At 42.4% G+C, this 18,526-nt stretch overlaps 1 protein-coding gene across 1 annotated transcript in view; it reads left to right on the top strand.

Annotated features, from left to right (window-relative positions):
- The first annotated feature begins 284 nt into the window (after window positions 1–284).
- Window positions 285–18,526, top strand: part of LOC136863524 (osmotic avoidance abnormal protein 3-like) — a 268,651-nt gene continuing 250,409 nt past the window's right edge. The window contains exon 1 of the mRNA XM_068225983.1: window positions 285–337. The gene's annotated coding sequence lies outside the window, so the exon portion shown is untranslated. The remainder of the gene's footprint in view (window positions 338–18,526) is intronic.

Raw genomic sequence — 18,526 nt, forward strand, 5'->3', positions numbered from 1 at the left:
CTCAGAAGTTAAAAGTAAGGGATTGCTTAGGTAATTGCTGGGTGTATGTAGTTCAAGTCCACTACTGCTGACCGTGAAGTATAACCTGATTTTTCTTGTTGACGTTGGGACAAGTTGTTTTGTTCTCCTTGCGCGCTCCTTGCATTGCGTGCAAGCCGTGATTAATGCACCTTACTCCTATCTGACCTTTACGTGTACTTGACCCAAGGTCAACATCCTAGACGGGGAGATATGGAAATATGATTTCTTTATTTTTTCTTTGCAGGAAGAGAGCGGAACTTGGCCGGGACCATGAAGCCGACTGCTAGAACCAACTGCGATACTTGATTTTCTTCAGGTTTGTAATGGTTATTGTTTACCTGACTATATTTATATGAATTTCCACAGATTCGCTAAAATTACTAACTTGTGTTTCAGTTGGCGTATGGAGGGCACATAGTCGGTAAAAACGTTGTAACCGTGTGAAGCCAAGTGGTCATATCAGTTCGTGCACAGTAACGCACTGCAGTAATTCCAAATGCTTCTGGTTATGTACAAATGTTTTTGTACTAACGACCCGCCCCGACTTAGTACGGGAACAATTTTGAATTTATGATGGTAGCCCTTATAAGATTTCCTTGTAGATGACATTAGCCATCTGCCCTCCTGATGTATGTATGTATGTATGTATGTATGTATGTATGTATGTATGTATGTATGTATGTATGTATGTATGTATGTATGTATGTATGTATGTATGTATGTATGTATGTATGTATGCATGTATGTATTTATTATGTATGTATGTATGTATGTATGTATGTTGAGGAAAGCAACGGGAAACTACCTAGCTCCTCATTTCCCTAGTAGGCCTCTTCAGTGATGCCTAGGCCATCTATGACAGCTGATGGCAGAGCTGTTGAGGATTCCACCAGCGGCATCGCTGACGGACTGAACACATGTATGTATGTATGTATGTATGTATGTATGTATGTATGCATGCATGTATGTATTTATTATGTATGTATGTATGTATGTATGTATGTATGTATGTATGTATGTATGTATGTATGTTGAGGAAAGCAACGGGAAACTACCTCACTCCTCATTTCCCTAGTAGGCCTCTTCAGTGATGCCTAGGCCATCTATGACAGCTGATGGCAGAGCTGTTGAGGATTCCACCAGCGGCATCGCTGACGGACTGAACACATGTATGAATGTATATATGTATGTATGTATGTATGTATGTATGTATGTATGTATGTATGTATGTATGTATGTATGTATGTATGTATGTATGTATGTATGTATGTATGTATGTATGTATGTATGTATGTATGTATGTATGAAGCTCAGTGTTGCGTTTTCTATTCCAAGGACCTTCCGAACGCCCTCTTACTAGCTCGCACCTTTCTCCCTGTGCGGCGGGGCTGAGTGCCTCAGACAGTTGAGGCGCTGGCCTTCTGACCCCCAAAATGGCACGTTCCATTCTGGCTCAGTTCGGTGGTATTTGAAGGTGCTGAAATCAGGCTCGTGTCGGTAGATTTACTGGCATGTAAAACAATTCCTGCGGGACAAAATTCCGACAACTCGGCGTCTTCGAAAAGCAAAAAGTGAGTTAGTGAGACGTAAAGCCAATAACACCATCCTTATTTTCCCCGTGCGATAACGGCGAAAGCTCCTAACACTATATACGTAAATTATGTACTAGAAAGGGTATTTTTAGCTTACTAGCATTATTGAAGGGAATAAACTATTTTTGATAAATATTACATGATTAATCTCAAATTATGGTTTTTAATTTTAACGTTCAATTTTGACTGTAGACTATAACATAAACAGTTTATTAAGAGCTACCTTCTACTTCTGTAGAGCCTTTATGCTCCAAATTCTTGCACACATACTTGGCAGCATAAGCCAAGAACGCGCTCGGATGGCTGTTTTTTCCTTCACTTCCTTCAATAAAATCTCCACTTCTCGGCTTCATTATGCCATAGGTTTATGTTTCATACACTTAATCCATCCTCGAATGATTCATACCGCGGGGAAAAATCGCATGAAAATGCGGTCTGTGGTTCTCGAGATGAGCCTGCACAAACGCGGAGACACTTACGGGGGAATGTTTACATGAGTCACTGCATGTTGTTATTTCTTCATGGATGTTGTATCTTTGCATCTGCTCCTGGTACAGTGCAGAGCAAAATGTACAAAGTAGCTTCAGAGTATAAGGTAAGAGGAGCTCGCACAGAGAAAATTTATTTTACATGGGAAATCTATGGATAGGCAGTAGTAGGTCTGTGATACGCACTCCTGTCCAAGCACTTGTTTCAGCGGTGCTCCAAGGCTTTATGAGAGCATATCCGTTCACATGCCCTATTATGTACAAACATGAGCAAAGCAAGGCAAAGACATCTGCGCACAGACCACAGTCACGATCAAAATCTATTTCCAAGTACAGAAACGCTGAGTGCACAGTCTTCTTATTTTCTCTATGCCTCTCCGTATTGAATATTTTATAAACGGTAAAAATTGGCCACTTGGTGAGACCCATGTTCTCCTTTCCGTCTGCTGAATTTCCCGTCTTGTAGGTTCATTCCTACATCGACCCTCAAAATTGTTTTCAAATGGTGCTTTGTGATCGGTCCTCCAGCAAATATACAGTACCTCTTATATAGAGGACAGAATGAATGGCTGCTCCTTCATGAGCTGTCGAAGGAAGACGGCAGCCAATTGTAGGCCTACTCACACAAAACATCGCCGGGCTGAGTGTCTCAGACGGTTGAGGCGATGGTCTTCTGACCCCAACTTGGCGGGTTCGATCCTGGCTCAGTCCGGTGGTATTTGAAGGTGCTCAGGTACATGAGCCTCCTGTCGGTAGATTTACTGGCACGTCAAAGATCTCCCGAGGGACTAAATTCCGGCACCTCGGCGTCTCCGAAAAGCGTAACAAAGTAGGTAGTGGGACGTAAAGCCATTATTATTATTATTATTATTATTATTATTATTATTATTATTATTATTATTATTATTATTATTATTATTAGCCATCTTAAGACACAGAGAGTAGGTTAAGCAAAATCGGAGATGTGTCAGCTACATCGTTGCTTATTTCTCACTCGAGCGGCTTTGGTCAATATACGTGGGATTTACCAAAGGAAAGTTCACGCCCTCGTGGTTGTTGTGTAATGCGGCATGATCGGAATATGTAGAGTCATGTAAACCATCGGCTTTTTCTTCGGTTTCTTGGAAACAAATGATTGATGTGTTCCTTTAACACCTCTCTGAGAAGGTGCTTCTATGAGTCATTGAAACAAATAACTCTTTACTCACCAGGAGGTGTGCAGTTGAGTTAATGTTTCCTGACTGACCTTTCCGTTCGGAGAGTGACGTAGCACATGCAGCACCTACCTTACATTTCCGTGTAAGAAACCCACACAAGCATCTTTTGACAAACCTACTCCGGAAATGTGAATCGTTTATCGTAATGCTGTCTTGTCACTCAGGCATTTTCATATTCTTTTACTTAGGTATGGAGCAATGTTTTGTTTGATCCTACAGCAAACTTTGTAAAGCAGGAGGATGAACGTCTCTCTGACAAATGGAGTCCTGTAACTGCAGAATTCTGTTAGTTCAGGTACTCTCATTCGTAATAAAAAGATACTGCAGGTCTCTGCTTCCAGAGAATGGGACAGAAAACAGGCAGAGAAATAAAACAATACGAATGTCTGATTTCTTGTAACTGGTTTTGCATTCTGAAACATCCGTGGTCGTAAGAAGAAAGCGTGGAACATTTTTGGTGGTTTATTTGTAGGACCAGGGATATTTTTAACTATCATCTTCCACCGTAAGTGTAGAATGACATGCACACACAAAACACACACATCTTCATTATAGACGTTCAGCATTGTGTCTGCTGGCCTCTGAATTTACTATGTCCCTCCATAATCCACTATTCATTATTAGCTCTGTGATCTTGTTTATTATCTGCGCACCTTTTCTGGATAGATTTACACCCTAGTGCTGAATTGGTCGACCTCGGCAATCTTCGAGATTCGTACTGGCAACCTTTGAAACACAAACTATGAATCGCTTATGCATCGCTGTGTGACATCTGGCGTACCCTTTACGTACTAACACTGTTGTTATTTACGCAGCAAAGCCAAACTATAGAATTCACTCTAGGAATGAGATTCGCATCGAGAAATGTTATATAATATTACATAATGTGTGTGTGACACAGTTCTTGGCTTAAGATAACAAAGGTTTAGCAAAATTCATATCGATCGATCATATTATCGATTCAATTCTGATTTCATTTCCATTCAGTTGGCAGTACTACTGGAACCGGAATTGCTCTCTCCTTACTCCTCAAACCCGTACAAAATCTATCGATAAAAAGTGCGCAGATAATACTTTGATACCTCTTGCACTAGGATTATTGAAAACCGAGTCTAACCAACGTCGCCTTGGACTCCCCCTGTCTCACTTACTCACCATGGCCGAGTCAACCTACAGTATCCTCCGTTCAACTTACGTCATCCCACCAGCAAGGCCGTTTTATTGGTACAGTTTCATCCCTCGAGTTTGTTCCTAACTTAAGCCTTAATCACTTCATCACGAATACTGTCGTGCCATTGTTCCCACCTGTTTTTATCAACAATCATTCTCACTACTTTCATGTCAGTCAATTCCAGTTTAAGAACAAGATATACAGAGACCACCCAGCTTTCACTTCTGTTCAGCAAAATCACTCTGAAATACGACGGATGTAAAGGCAATTTCATCCGCGAGCTGATCACAGTTGCTAGCTCACTGCATTAGTTTGACTACATCTGAATTTATTTCACTTCCCGTACTACAGTCCTAATACATATCGTTAAGTCTGATAGCAACTGTTATTTCGGTATTGAGACGGCCCTGGCATAAGGCCCAAGAGGGAAATGACCCGAGAAATAAATGGAGGTGGATCGATAAAGGAATAACCAAAAAGATGTTTACCATCTGTAATTTCAGTAGGCACATTTACAATAATGTAATTACAAAACTTTACAGCAAACGTTTTAACAAACATAAGTTGAACTGCTGAAGCACATAATGGCAAAGTGAAGTCAAATGCAACTCTTCTGAGTTCTGAACGCAGCTCAAGCGCATAAAGGGGAAAAATGTTCTCAAGTAACACTCACCAACCGGAGAATACTGTCCCAACAATATTCCCAAACAAATATTGATGTTCTACCGAGCATACTTCAAAATAAAGCCATGCTGGCAATGAGGACATACTGGGCTACGAGCCACACACGGAAAGCACATTAACACTCACACGATTCATACGGCCAATCACTGCCCAAAGCACCAAATTTTCACACAACATGCACTTAGAAAAGTATTAACCTCCAATGCTCACAACCAATAGGGAAACAGATATATGATACAACCATTCATAATACAAAATACTTCCTCGAATCTTCACCCAGGCGCACTTCGTGTGTCTGTAGCGTGTCTTCGATATTTCGATATAAAATATTTCGGATGATGTATATATACACAGCCTGTTTCTAGCCATTCGACCGAGTCAGGAATGGAATGAATGAAACCCCCATCTAGCGCCGAGCATAAGAATTTTGCCGGCTGCCGATGTCTGCCGCACTCCTCTGGGGCAATGATTAATGACTGTTAGATGAAATGAAATGATACTAGAGAGTGTTGCTGGAATGAAATATGGAAAAATCGGGGTACCTCGAGGAAAACCTGTCCCGCCTCCGCTTTGTGCTGCACAAATCTCACACGGAGTGACCGGGATTTGAACCACGGAACCCAGCGGTGAGAGACCGGTGCGCTGTCAGGCTAGTTCGGATAATATGATTTTCGGAAACATCACTGTCATAGAAAATACATACAGTGATGAGTGAGATTTTAAAATGATTAGATCTGGATTGGGGACAGTTATAGAGCTACAAGCATTTCTCTGAAATCTTCTTGCTCGCTGGCCAGATGCTTTTGCTGACGCCAACCCTATGTATACTACTACTACTACTACTACTACTACCGAGATCGATAGCTGAGTCGCTTAAGTGTGGCCAGTGTCCAGTATTCGGGAGATAGTGGGTTCGAACTCCACTGCCGGCAGCCCTGAAGATGGTTTTCCGTAGCTTCCCATTTTCACACAGGCAAATGCTGGGGCTGTACCTTAATGAAGGCCACGGCCGCTTCCTTCCCAGTCCTAGCCCTTTCCTGTCCCATCGTCGCCATAAGACATATCTGTGTCGGTGCGACGTAAAGCCAATAGCAAAAACTACTACTACTACTACTAATAATAATAATAATGATCTTTTTCTTAGTCTGTTTACCCCCCAGGGTTGTTTCTTCCCTCGGACTCAGTGACGGATCCCACCTCTACCGATTCAAGGTCAGTGTCCTGGAGCTTGAGACTTTGGGTCGGGGGATACAACAGGGAAGGAGGACCAGTACCTCGCCCAGGCGGCCTCACCTGCTATGATGAACAGGGGCCTTGTAGGGGAATGGGAAGATTGGAAGGGATAGACAAGGAAGACGGAAGGAAGTGGCCGTGGCCTTAAGTTAGGTTCCATCCCAGCATTTGCCCGGAGGAGAAGTGGAAAACCACGGAAAACCACCTTGAAGATGGCTGAGGTGGGAATCGAACCCTCCTCTACTCAGTTGACCTCCCGAGGCCGATTGGATCCCGTTTCTACACTCGTACTACTTTTTAAATTTCGTGGCAGAGCCGGGAATCGAATCCGGGCTTCCGAGGGTGGCAACTAATCACGCTAACCACTACACCATAGAGGCGAACAATAATAATAATAATAATAATAATAATAATAATAATAATAATAATAATAATAATAATTCGACTGAAGCGTGTCCATTCTGATGGATGAAAGAAAGCACACTTAGAAAAGACGAAAACCTAGCGAGCCCGCAAGAAGACAAACAGTTGAGATCTCGTGGTCTTTGTTGGCCCTAACGATGAATAATAATAATAATAATAATAATAATAATAATAATAATAATAATAATAATAATAATAATACCGGGCGAGTTGGCCGTGCGCGTAGAGGCGCGCGGCTGTGAGCTTGCATCCGGGAGATAGTAGGTTCGAATCCCACTATCGGCAGCCCTGAAGATGGTTTTCCGTGGTTTCCCATTTTCACACCAAGCAAATGCTGGGGCTGTACCTTAATTAAGGCCACGGCCGCTTCCTTCCAACTCCTAGGCCTTTCCTATCCCATCGTCGCCATAAGACCTATCTGTGTCGGTGCGACGTAAAGCCGCTAGCAAATAATAATAATAATAATAATAATAATAATAATAATAATAATAATAATAATAATAATAATAATAATAATAATAATAATAATAATAACAACAAATGTTATTTGTTTTACGTACCAGCAACTAATTTTCACTGTTTTCAGAGACGCCGAGATACCGGAATTTTGTCCCACAATATTTCTTTTACGTGCTGGTAAATCTACGGCCTCGAGTTTGACGTATTTCAGCACCCCTATGTGGAGGGATGTTTTCATTATTGCGTGTTATTATAGTCCTTGGTGGTGTGGTGTGCTGTGGAGTGTGTGGATGAAAAGGCAATTTCTTACACCGAGTAAGTAGGCCGTGCGGTTAGGGCCACGCAGTTGTGAGCTTGCATTCGAGAGATAGTGGGTTCGAACCCCACTGTTGGCAGCCGTGAGTAAGACTTTCCGTGGTTTCCCATTTTCACACGTAGCATAATGCCAGTGCTGTACCTTAATTAAGGCCACGGCCGCTATCTTCCCACTCCTAGCCCTTTCCTTTCGCATCGTCGTCATATGACCTATCTGTGTCGGTGCGACGTAAAGCAAAACTGTAAAAAATAATAACTCATTCTCCGAGCCAGGGTAATTTTGCATACGTGGCTAAAATTAACAACCCGCCTGGGAATCGAACTCATGGTTCTCTGAACCGAAGGCTATCCAACTCGACAAGCATTTCTCTGGAGTAACAGAGATAAGGTAAGGGTTATTCTGCCCGAAGGCAGGTCCGAACCTCCGCAGAGGTGTACCTGAGCCGGAGTTTACGTGCGGTAGGGTGGCCAGTTCCTTTCCGCTCCTCCATTCCCTTACCCCCCCCCCACCAACAGCGCGTGGCAACCCATCCAACTCCTGACCACGCCCAATGTTGCTTAACTTCGGAGATCTCACGGGATCCGGTGTTTCAACACGGCTACGGCCGTTGGCATGAGTAACAGAGAGAAAGCCTGTAAAATAACATTCGCAATGGCTGCTAAAAGCCGCTGCAATTTGGAATGAACCATTCAACTTTCCAGCTCCTATTTATTTAGGAATTGTTACGCAGTTATTTAGTATGGTACATTTATTGACATCGTGATCCCACATCAGAGCTCTGAAACGCTAAATTTATCAGCAGGACACAAATTCTCCTATACTCGTGCAGGGAGATGTCAGAACTCAATAACTGTAAACATGCTTTAAGGTGACTACTCTTGGAGTAGTAAACTCAACTTGTGTTTAGCCATGGTGTACCAAGCGCGCACTACTCAGTCCCAAGTCCCGTAGCTCTCGGCTGGTCTTCTTTGCTTTGTAGATCGGGGATGCTTTCTCACTGTTGGATTGCACGTAAATTGTTCTCACGTAGGATGAGTGGACGTGAGATCCAGTAAATACCCCTCACCTGGCCGGGAATCGAAGCCGTGGCCTTCTCGTAAGAGACAGACCGCGGGGCCTGCAAGTAGTAATCTCGGGGAAGAATAATTCAAATACATAGCCACCAACCCTTGTTTTATATTATTTATAAACAATTACTATGATGAAGTAGGTCAATATACCGTGTCACCTCATTCAACAGTTTATTGACGGCGTCTCTGAAAATAGTAAAGTAGTTAGTGGGTCGTAAAATCAATAACACTATTAGATCATGGACGATTACCTTCTAATATTCTTTTCAAGCTTCGGAAAATATTCTGATCGCAGGTTCATTAGGAAACGAAGATGCAAAAAGGTTTACAGCAGGGCCGGCCAACCGTCGATTGCCACATAAAACTGTAGCAAAACTAAGCTTGCCGGAGGATCAATCTCAAGGTTATTGTTGCATTCTATTTCTCAGCCTTACACATAGTGGTTTTTTTTGCTAGTGGCTTTACGTCGCACTGACACAGATAGGTCTTATGGCGACGATGGGATAGGAAAGGACTAGGAGTTGGAAGGAAGCGGCCGTGGCCTTAATTAAGCTACAGCCCCAGCATTTGCCTGGTGTGAAAATAGGAAACTACGTAAAACCATCTTCAGGGCTTCCGACAGTGGGATTCGAACCCACTATCTCCCGGATGCAAGCTCACAGCCGCGCGCCCCTAAACCGTACGGCCAACTCGCCCGGTACACATAGTGTAAGTAAAGGTAAATATATACTTCTGATATACCGGTACTCGAATAAATAAATAAATAAATAAATAAATAAATAAATAAATAAATAAATAAATAAATAAATAAATAAATAAATAAATAAATAAATAAATAATTAAATAAATAAATAGTATGCATTATATTTGTGGTCATTGAAATACATTAATAAGAAAAAGTAATTTAGTATAAACATTTATTATTTATTTGTAAGTGCATAATACACATACTGTACCTGCGTTATGAATGCTGAAGTATGTGGGATGAAATTTGTTCTTACTGTAGTACGGTATTACTAATAATAATGTCCGGCTCCATGGCTAAATGCTTAGCGTGCTTGCCTTTGGCCACAGGAGTCCCGGGTTCGATTCCCGGCGGGGTCGGGAATTTTAACCATAATTGGTTAATTTCGCTGACACGGGGGCTGGGTGTATGTGTCGTATTCATCATCATTTCATCCTCATCACGACACGCATGTCACCTACGGGTGTCAAATCAAAAGACCTGCATCTGGCGAGCCGAACTTGTCCTCGGACACTCCCGGCACTAAAAGCCATACGCCATTTCACTAATAATAATGTTATTGGCTTTACGTCCCACTAACAACTTTGACGGTTTTCGGAGACGGTATCACTAAATGGACTATTGCAGATCACGAAAGGTTTCCACTAAAAACGTTTCGCCATCTCTGCTGTACAGTACACTATCTAATCTAAAGTATCCTGACACTCTCTTATACTACTAAACAACAACAACAACAAATGCCGCACCGTATAAGTATAAAAGGAGGCAGGGAGGTTTTGTATTGCTTCGTACGACTACAGAACAGCAACGTATGTCAGAGAGAGTGACTTCCAACGTAGGGTAAACATTGGATGCCACATAAGCAAGACATTTGTAAGGGACATTTCTAAAGTTCCGAATGCACCCAAATCAACTGTCAGTGTAATTGTGTTATAATTTTAAAGTGGAGACATCAAGGTACAACCACAGCCATATATACCGACACCCAGGACCAAGGAACTGTGTCGGTTGTCTGTAGAAGGAATCACCATGGAATTCGAAAGTACAACTAGTCCCATGCCTGTGCGTCGCGAATTAAAAGAGTAGGGTTTCGTGGTCGAGCAGCTGCCCATAAACAAATTATTTCCTTCCTTAATAAAAAACGTCGCCTGGTGCGGTGTAAGAAGCGACACCACTGGACAATGGAACAGTGAAAACATGTAATTTTTGTGATGAATCACATTATAAATTGTGGCAATCTAATGCGAGGATTTGGGTCTGGAGACTGCCCCGGGAACGCTATCTGTCTGAGTGTTCAGAACTAACAATGAAGTTTGGAGGAGGTGGCATTATGATGTGGGATTGTTCTCATGGCACTGACTAGGCCCTCTTGTAGGACTGCACGGCACTGTCAACACAGAAGGACATACCACCTAACCTGCAAAATCAGTTCGGTGATGACCATTGTCTAAACCAACATGATAACGCTCCAAGTCGTAAAGTCATAAACTAGACTGGCCCACCCAATAGAACACTTGCCAGGAGTATTAGGATGGCGATTTCGTTCCAGGCCCCACCGTCCAACATCAACACGTTCTCTGGCTGCGGCTCTTCGAGAAGGATGGGATGCAAAAGCAAAAGGACGGCAAACATCATATTAGTATAGACTATTAAGGAGTATTTTACTAGCAAACTTCAGTTTGAGGTAGGTGTCAGGATACTTTTGATGAGACAGTGTATATGCTGGGGCTGTTTTCAGAAAAGCGGAAGAAATGTCGCATGATTCTTCTCCTTCTTCGTCATCTTCTTCTTCACTTGTACTCAGCTCGTTGATTACTGATGAACACCCACAAAACAACCCGACGGAATGACACATTCTATGAAATACTTTCTAACCGTTCTGCTCCACTTCATCCCACGCATTCTGACTCCAACATATAGAATCGCGTATAGCTAGTCTGAGGCTCTTTCTGCAAGTTCTCTGGGTAATTTTCATATCAGTGAATGTAAGGGCTTCTTTTGATAGTGGACTTTGAAGATTATGTTTACAATGACGTTGATGCTGCGATGTAGTAATTAAAAACCGCTACTGTCGATGACTACTCGTGTATATTTTCACTGAAACCCAGGATCCGTCGAGCTGTACTCACACAGTTCACTCCGTTTCTTTCACAATACCAACATCACATCACTACGCAAGTGATACAAAACACACAGTAAATCACAATCGATCCTCAGAGCGGTATCGGTATGACTGTACTACGACAACTCGCTACATAACATCAATAACACTACAACTTTCTGAACTACTAGACTGACGTCAGCACTCTTTGTATATATATTCTGGATAATTTTTGTTTCATACGACTTAGTATTGGAGCCTCCGTGGCTCAGACGGCAGCGCGTCGGTCTTTCACCGCTGGATACCGTGGTTCAAATCCCGGTCACTCCACGTGAGATTTGTGCTGGACAAAGCGGAGGCGGGACAGGGTTTTCTCCGGGTACTCCGGTTTTCCCTGTCATCTTTCATTCCAGCAACACTCTCCATTATCATTTCATAGCATTTATCACTCATTAATAAATCACCTTGGGAGTGGCGACCCCATTGTAATAACAGGCTATATATGTTTCATTCATTACATCCCTGACCCGGTCTATGACTGGAAAACAGGTTGTAGGTTTTCATTTTCGCGACTTAGCATTAATACAAGATACCTGGAAGATTAAAAATTAACACCCAGAAGTCCTTGGTAAGTTATTGTTCCAGAATTATCTTGAAAAACGTTATCATTAATTATGGCACATTAATAATAATGGCGTGTGGCCTCCGGACAGGCCTGGTGCGGGTCTTTTTCTCTTAGACTGCCTATTAGGCGACCTGCATGTCTGTGAAGATGAGGGCCCTACCTAGGATGATTTCTAATGTTGAATACGCCACACACACCCTGCCCCCGAGCCACTGGAATTAGCCAATTAAGGTTAAAATCCCCGACCCGGCCGGGAATGGAACCCGGGACCCTCTGAACCTAGAGTCACTATATAGATGTTCTTGGTATATCGAGGTTCCGGAGTCAATGCACGTACAACTAGAGATTTCCTGAACAAACATGAACACATAAAAGATTATATACAAGTGATAAACATAACCCAACTTTTTGAGATGTATACACTTGATTAAATCTAAATGATTAAATCTAAATACAAAAATAGCCTATAACATACGAAAAATACACTAACATAACTTAACGTGTGTTCTTGTGAACCGGTCTCTCAGGCTAAATTGAAACTAGTGCAAGGACAGTGTGCAGGACTCGACATCAAGATTTTTGAATACTATGAGCGAATAGAGACATTTACAATATGGTGAAATACAGGATTAATTTTTAAGCAATCCCTGACAACGTTTTAACAGAGGGTGAAGATGAGAAACAGGCATAGCATAGGTTGCTACTGGGGTTTCGCGTTAGTCTACACAAAGAACTGTAATTGATGAAGTTCTTGGAGCGAAGTGCAGAGAAGGCATTGCCCGTGCGTTGTTCGGTGTGTCCTGGAATATTATCAAAAACATGGGCGTATTAACTTTCCTGTTGATGTATTAATAAACTGAAAAATGAAATTATGAAAGGATCTTTTCCTCCCTGATAACGTCCCTTGTTTCTATAGGAACCAATAATAGTAAAAGAACCAAAAAATCGAGAATATCATTTTTGCAACTAGTTGATCAGATGTCCTTGCACCAGATTCAATTTAGCCTGAGAGACCGGTTTAGAAGAACATGAAATCTACACTGACGGACATCAATTTTGCACTGAAATGTTCGGCTTCTGAAAGCAAATTGAACAGCAGCAAAAAGTTACTGGTTTGTTCAGGATTAAATAATAATGATAATGATAATAATAATAATAATAATAATAATAATAATAATAATAATAATAATAATGGTTTAACGTCCCACTGACCACGTTTACGGTTTTCGGAGATGTCGAGGTGCCGAAGTTTTGTCCCGCAGGATGTTTTTATGTAACGGTCAATCCACCGACACGAGGCTGACGTATTTGAGCACCTTCAGATACCACCAGTCTGATCCAGCTTCGAACCTGCCAACGTGGAGTCAGAAGGCCAGCCTTCAACGCTACTCAGCCCGGCATTTAAACGATTCTCTTATGACTCGTAGTTTATTTTTTCCTTATGTTGCGATTGTATTCTTTTTAATTTCTTTGTTCACACTTTCTCTCGTTCTTGAACATTTGTTCACAATTATGAAGGAGTGCTTGAATTTGTCTTCTGTCATAGGTGTAGTGTCCATCGATCCACCTGTGAAATTCTTACTCCTTGTACCAGTAAAATTTGTAATATAAATTCTTCCCTCCAATAATAAAATAGTTAACCCCTTCTTACTTCCCATTACTTTTCACATACAGCTTGCATGGAAGGGAATTGACGAAAGCTCGTGTCCCATTCTCAGTTACAAAACAAGCTGTAGGTCTGATCGACAGACAACCAAAGACATAGAAAAATAATCCATAAACCTTTTTTTTTGCTAGTTGTTTTACGTCACACCGACACAGATAGGTCTTACGGCGACGATGGGACAGGAAAGGGCTAGGAGTGGGAAGGAATCGGCCATGGCCTTAATTAAGGTACAGCCCCAGCATTTGCCTGGTGTGAAAATGGGAAACCACGGAAAACCATTTTCAGGGCTGCCGACAGTGGGGTTCGAACCTACTATCTCCCGAATACTGGATACTGGCCGCACTTAAGCGACTGCAGCTATCGAGCTCGGTAATCCATAAACAGAAACTATTTGCTGAGAATGATCAGTGATGACAAATGCAGTGGAATTCTGCTACACATGGGTAGAAGTCACAGTGAGAAGTTAAAAATTAAAAAAAAAAAATGAAATGGCATATGGTTTTTGGTGCCGGGAGTGTCCGAGGGCATGTTGGGCTCGCCAGGTACAGGCCTTTTGATTTGACGCCCGTTGACGACCCGCGCGTCATGATGAGGACGAAATGATGATGAAGATGACACATACGCCCAGCCCTCATGCCAGCGAAATTAACCTATGATGGTTAAAATTCCCGACCCTGACGGGAATCGAACCCGGGGCCCCTGTGACCAAAGGCCAGCACGCTAACCCATTTAGCCATGGCGCCGGACACAGTGAAATGTGAAAGACATTGAAGATGTGGCGACATTCATTCGAATTAAAATTCTTAAGTGCCGAGTGTCGTTCTCACTGGGTTCCCACAAAGGAATCCATGGCTCGAGTCTCTGTCTATACATGCTGAATTTTTGAAATGTAATTCACATCGCCATGATTCAGGCTACACGCACAACTCTTTATTTTTACAAGTTGCTTTACGTCGCACCGACACAGGCAGCTCTTATGGCGACGATGGGATAGGAGTGGGAAGGAAGTGGCCTTGACCTTAATTAAGCTACAGCCCCAGCATATGCCTGGTGTGAAAATGGGAAACCATGGAAAACCATCTTCAGGGCTGCCGAAAGTGGGATTCGAACCCACTATCTCCCGAATACTGGATACTGGCCGCACTTAAAGCGACTGCAGCTGTACGCAGAACTCTAGGTCTAGTGACGAGTCACATAAGAACTAAAAGTGTGCTTGTTTTAACCTACCTTTTAAAATTTAATAGTCATATTAATATTGAACTCTAAACCAAACCTCCACCCCCCAACGCAACAGCCCCGAAGGGCCATGGCCTACCAAACGACCGCTGCTCAGCCCGAAGGCCTGCAGATTACGAGGTGACGTGTGGTCAGCACGCCTAATCCTCGTAGCCGTTATTCTTGGCTTTCTAGTCCGGGGCTGCCATCTCACCGTCAGATAGCTACTCAATTGTAATCACGTAGGCTGAGTGGACCTCGAACCAGCCCTCAGATTCAGGTAAAAATCTCTGACCTGGCCGGGAATCGATTGAACACTAAAAGTGAAATTAAATACTACTTTGATTTCTAGTTTTATTGCACTAACACTTTGGAGGAAGTAGGCCATTTCCAACAATGGCAAGTCACTTAACTTGCTGTTAGTGTGGTGCCAGAGCGCTGTAAGTGTGGAACGTATTTTTTTTAAATAGGCGATTTTTGAATAGAAATTAGAAACAGCACAAGAATGTTTGAAGTTATTTTTTCAAGCTAAAAGCAATAATAGTTGTTTGAACTCTCCAATTATTGACCGAAAAGAGTGAAAAGTAATGTGAGAAGCATTTTGAAAAATTCGCAAACAAAAAAAAAAGTCTTCTTTTTTAAACATCCAATCATCATATCCGGCTCTTTGGATGAATGCCCAACGTAGTGGCCATCGGTTCAGAGGGCTCCGGGTTCGATTCTCGACCAGGTCGGAGATATGATACCTAGATGTTTCTACTGTCTCCAACATGCTTGCAACTCATACACTACACACTACTCTACACTGAACGGCACAACCATGCAGTGTCCCATACACGGCAGCCACCACCCATCCTCATTGGAAGATCTGCATCAGCTAGCAAGCTGAGGTCAGACAAACTTTAATACTTGGTCGTTAACAATGTGAGTCGTAGACTGTACTAAGCAACAAATACCTTAAGTTCCTCGAGTGTGCCGTGAAGTGCAGACTATGTCCTACAGTTGAACAACTGAAAATATAACAAAGTTCTAAAAGTTGAGTGTAACTTTTTATTAAGAGTTTATATCACGCGGTCGATAGACGTAGAGTCTGCCTCCTGATTCAAAGAAAGAGGGTGTCTGTTTTGTCAGGAGCTGATCCTTTTATCCATTTTCAAGTGACCCCGTGAGAGACCTTGTAGGCAAGGGGAAATCTTGTACTTCACGCCAAAAACCACTCTGCAGAGCTCGTAACTTTTCTACCACAGGGTCTCACAAAATCTCTTCATCCAGTTGACACTCGTAAATATTAGGTTCAGGGGTAGAACAAATCACGAATAAAGAGATACTGAATCGAACTGGCGAGAGGAGATCGATTTGGCTAAATTTGATGAGAAGAAGTGTTAGAATGATAGGGCAGGACTTGTTCATTTGGTTTTAGAGGGAAGTGTAGGCGACAGGCCGAGGTATGAATATACGAGCAGATGTAGGATGTGGTATTTACATAGCAGTGAAAATATTAGCACAGGATAGCGTGTCATGGAGAGCTGCATCAATCCAGTCTATGGACTGATGACTCAAACAACAGCGTGTAGCACAAAAGAGTTGAATTCACATGAAGGTTTAATGATAAACATATGAAAAGCGCCGTCAAAACTATTTTCCGTCCCCCTCAGTGGAGGTATCCACACGTGTCCAACACTTGAATTTTTGGGCACTAAAATGCTGCGTAATGGATCGTGAAATACAAGCAATAAGCGAACGTTTCATGTCTCTCGCTGGTAATGTAGGTTAATAAAGTCTTGAATTTCTACGGTTGTAATGCCATTCATTGTTGAATAAATAGCGCTCTTTCTCGGAAAAAGTAGTGTTCTTGCGCAGGCAAATGTGTATCACGAACGCTGCCATTAGCTTTACTGCAGGCAAGGAGAACACAATATTGGAATATTTAAGACAGTCCGAAGAGAAGTGAAATTTTGTTGTGGCTCTCTTACAATCCATAGAGATATGTAAAATGGAGTAATGACGCCTCCTCTTGCTTGCACTCCATAGACAATACATACATACAAACATACATACATACATACATACATACATACATACATACATACATACATACATACATACATACATACAAACATACATACATACATACATACATACATACATACATACATACATACATACATATATACTGAGCAAGTGGCTGTGCGGTTTGGAGCACGTAGCTACCAGCTTGCATTCGGGAGATAGTGGGTTCGAAACCCTACTGTCGGCGTCAGTGAAGATGCTGTCCGGCTCCATGGCTAAATGGTTAGCGTGCTGGCCTTTGGCCACAGGAGTCCCGGGTTCGATTCCCGGCACGGTCGGGAATTTTAATCATAATTGGTTAATTCCGCTGGCACTGGGGCTGGGTATATGTGTCGTCTTCATCATCATTTCATCCTCATCACGACGCGCGGGTCGCCTACGGGCGTCAAATCAAAAGACCTGCACCTGGCGAGCCGAACTTGCCCTTGGGCACTCCCGGCACTAAAAGCCATACGCCATTTCATTTTCAGTGAAGATGCTTTTCCGTGGTATCCCATTTTCGCACTAGGCAAATGCCGTGGCTGTAACTTAATTAAGGCCACGACCGCTTCCTTCCAACTCCCAGGCCGTTTATATCGCATCGTTGCCAAAAGACCCATGTGTGTCGGTGCGACGTAAAGCACTTTGTAAGAAAACAATCCAAAAACTAAGACATACACATATACTGTTACTCTGAATTCATTCAATCAATGCCATAAAATTTATCAATGATTTGTAGAGTAATACGTATATTAATTATAATATCTACAGAGATGACGTGAAGAATATCGTCACATCTGTTTTTAAAGTACTCCATCAGTTAAATGGAGGAAATCTCCTTTGAAAGGTATTCATGTTTGTTTGTTTGTTTGTTTGTTTGTCGTTCGTATTTTGAACTGAAGTTCTACTCGTGTTGTATACGTAGAGAAATATTTCGAGTTTTCGTTCTGCTATATTGAGCATGATAATCAACTTCTTGGTAACATCTCTTCATTTGCAAAAGTATTAGTGAATTTTTGCAATATCCGAAGCCATCACTTTTCTGTCTCGACTCAGTTAATTTACACTGACCGACAGAGCAAATGCAACACCAAGAAGGAGTGGTTCGAAAGGGATGAAAGTTGGGGAAAAAACAGAGACGGCACGGACGAATAATTGATGTTTATTTCAAACCGATATGCAGGTTACACAATGCGCACGGCATCGACTCAGTAGGATGTAGGACCACCGCGAGCGGCGATGCACGCAGAAACACGTCGAGGTACAGAGTCAATAAGAGTGCGGATGGTGTCCTGAGGGATGGTTCTCCATTCTCTGTCAACCATTTGCCACAGTTGGTCGTCCGTACGAGGCTGGGGCAGAGTTTGCAAACGGCGTCGTTCAATGAGATCCCACACGTGTTCGATTGGTGAGAGATCCGGAGAGTACGCTGGCCACGGAAGCATCTGTAC

Source organism: Anabrus simplex, chromosome 2 (genome assembly GCF_040414725.1).
Source record: "Anabrus simplex isolate iqAnaSimp1 chromosome 2, ASM4041472v1, whole genome shotgun sequence".
In the NCBI taxonomy this organism is placed as follows: Eukaryota; Metazoa; Arthropoda; class Insecta; order Orthoptera; family Tettigoniidae; genus Anabrus; species Anabrus simplex.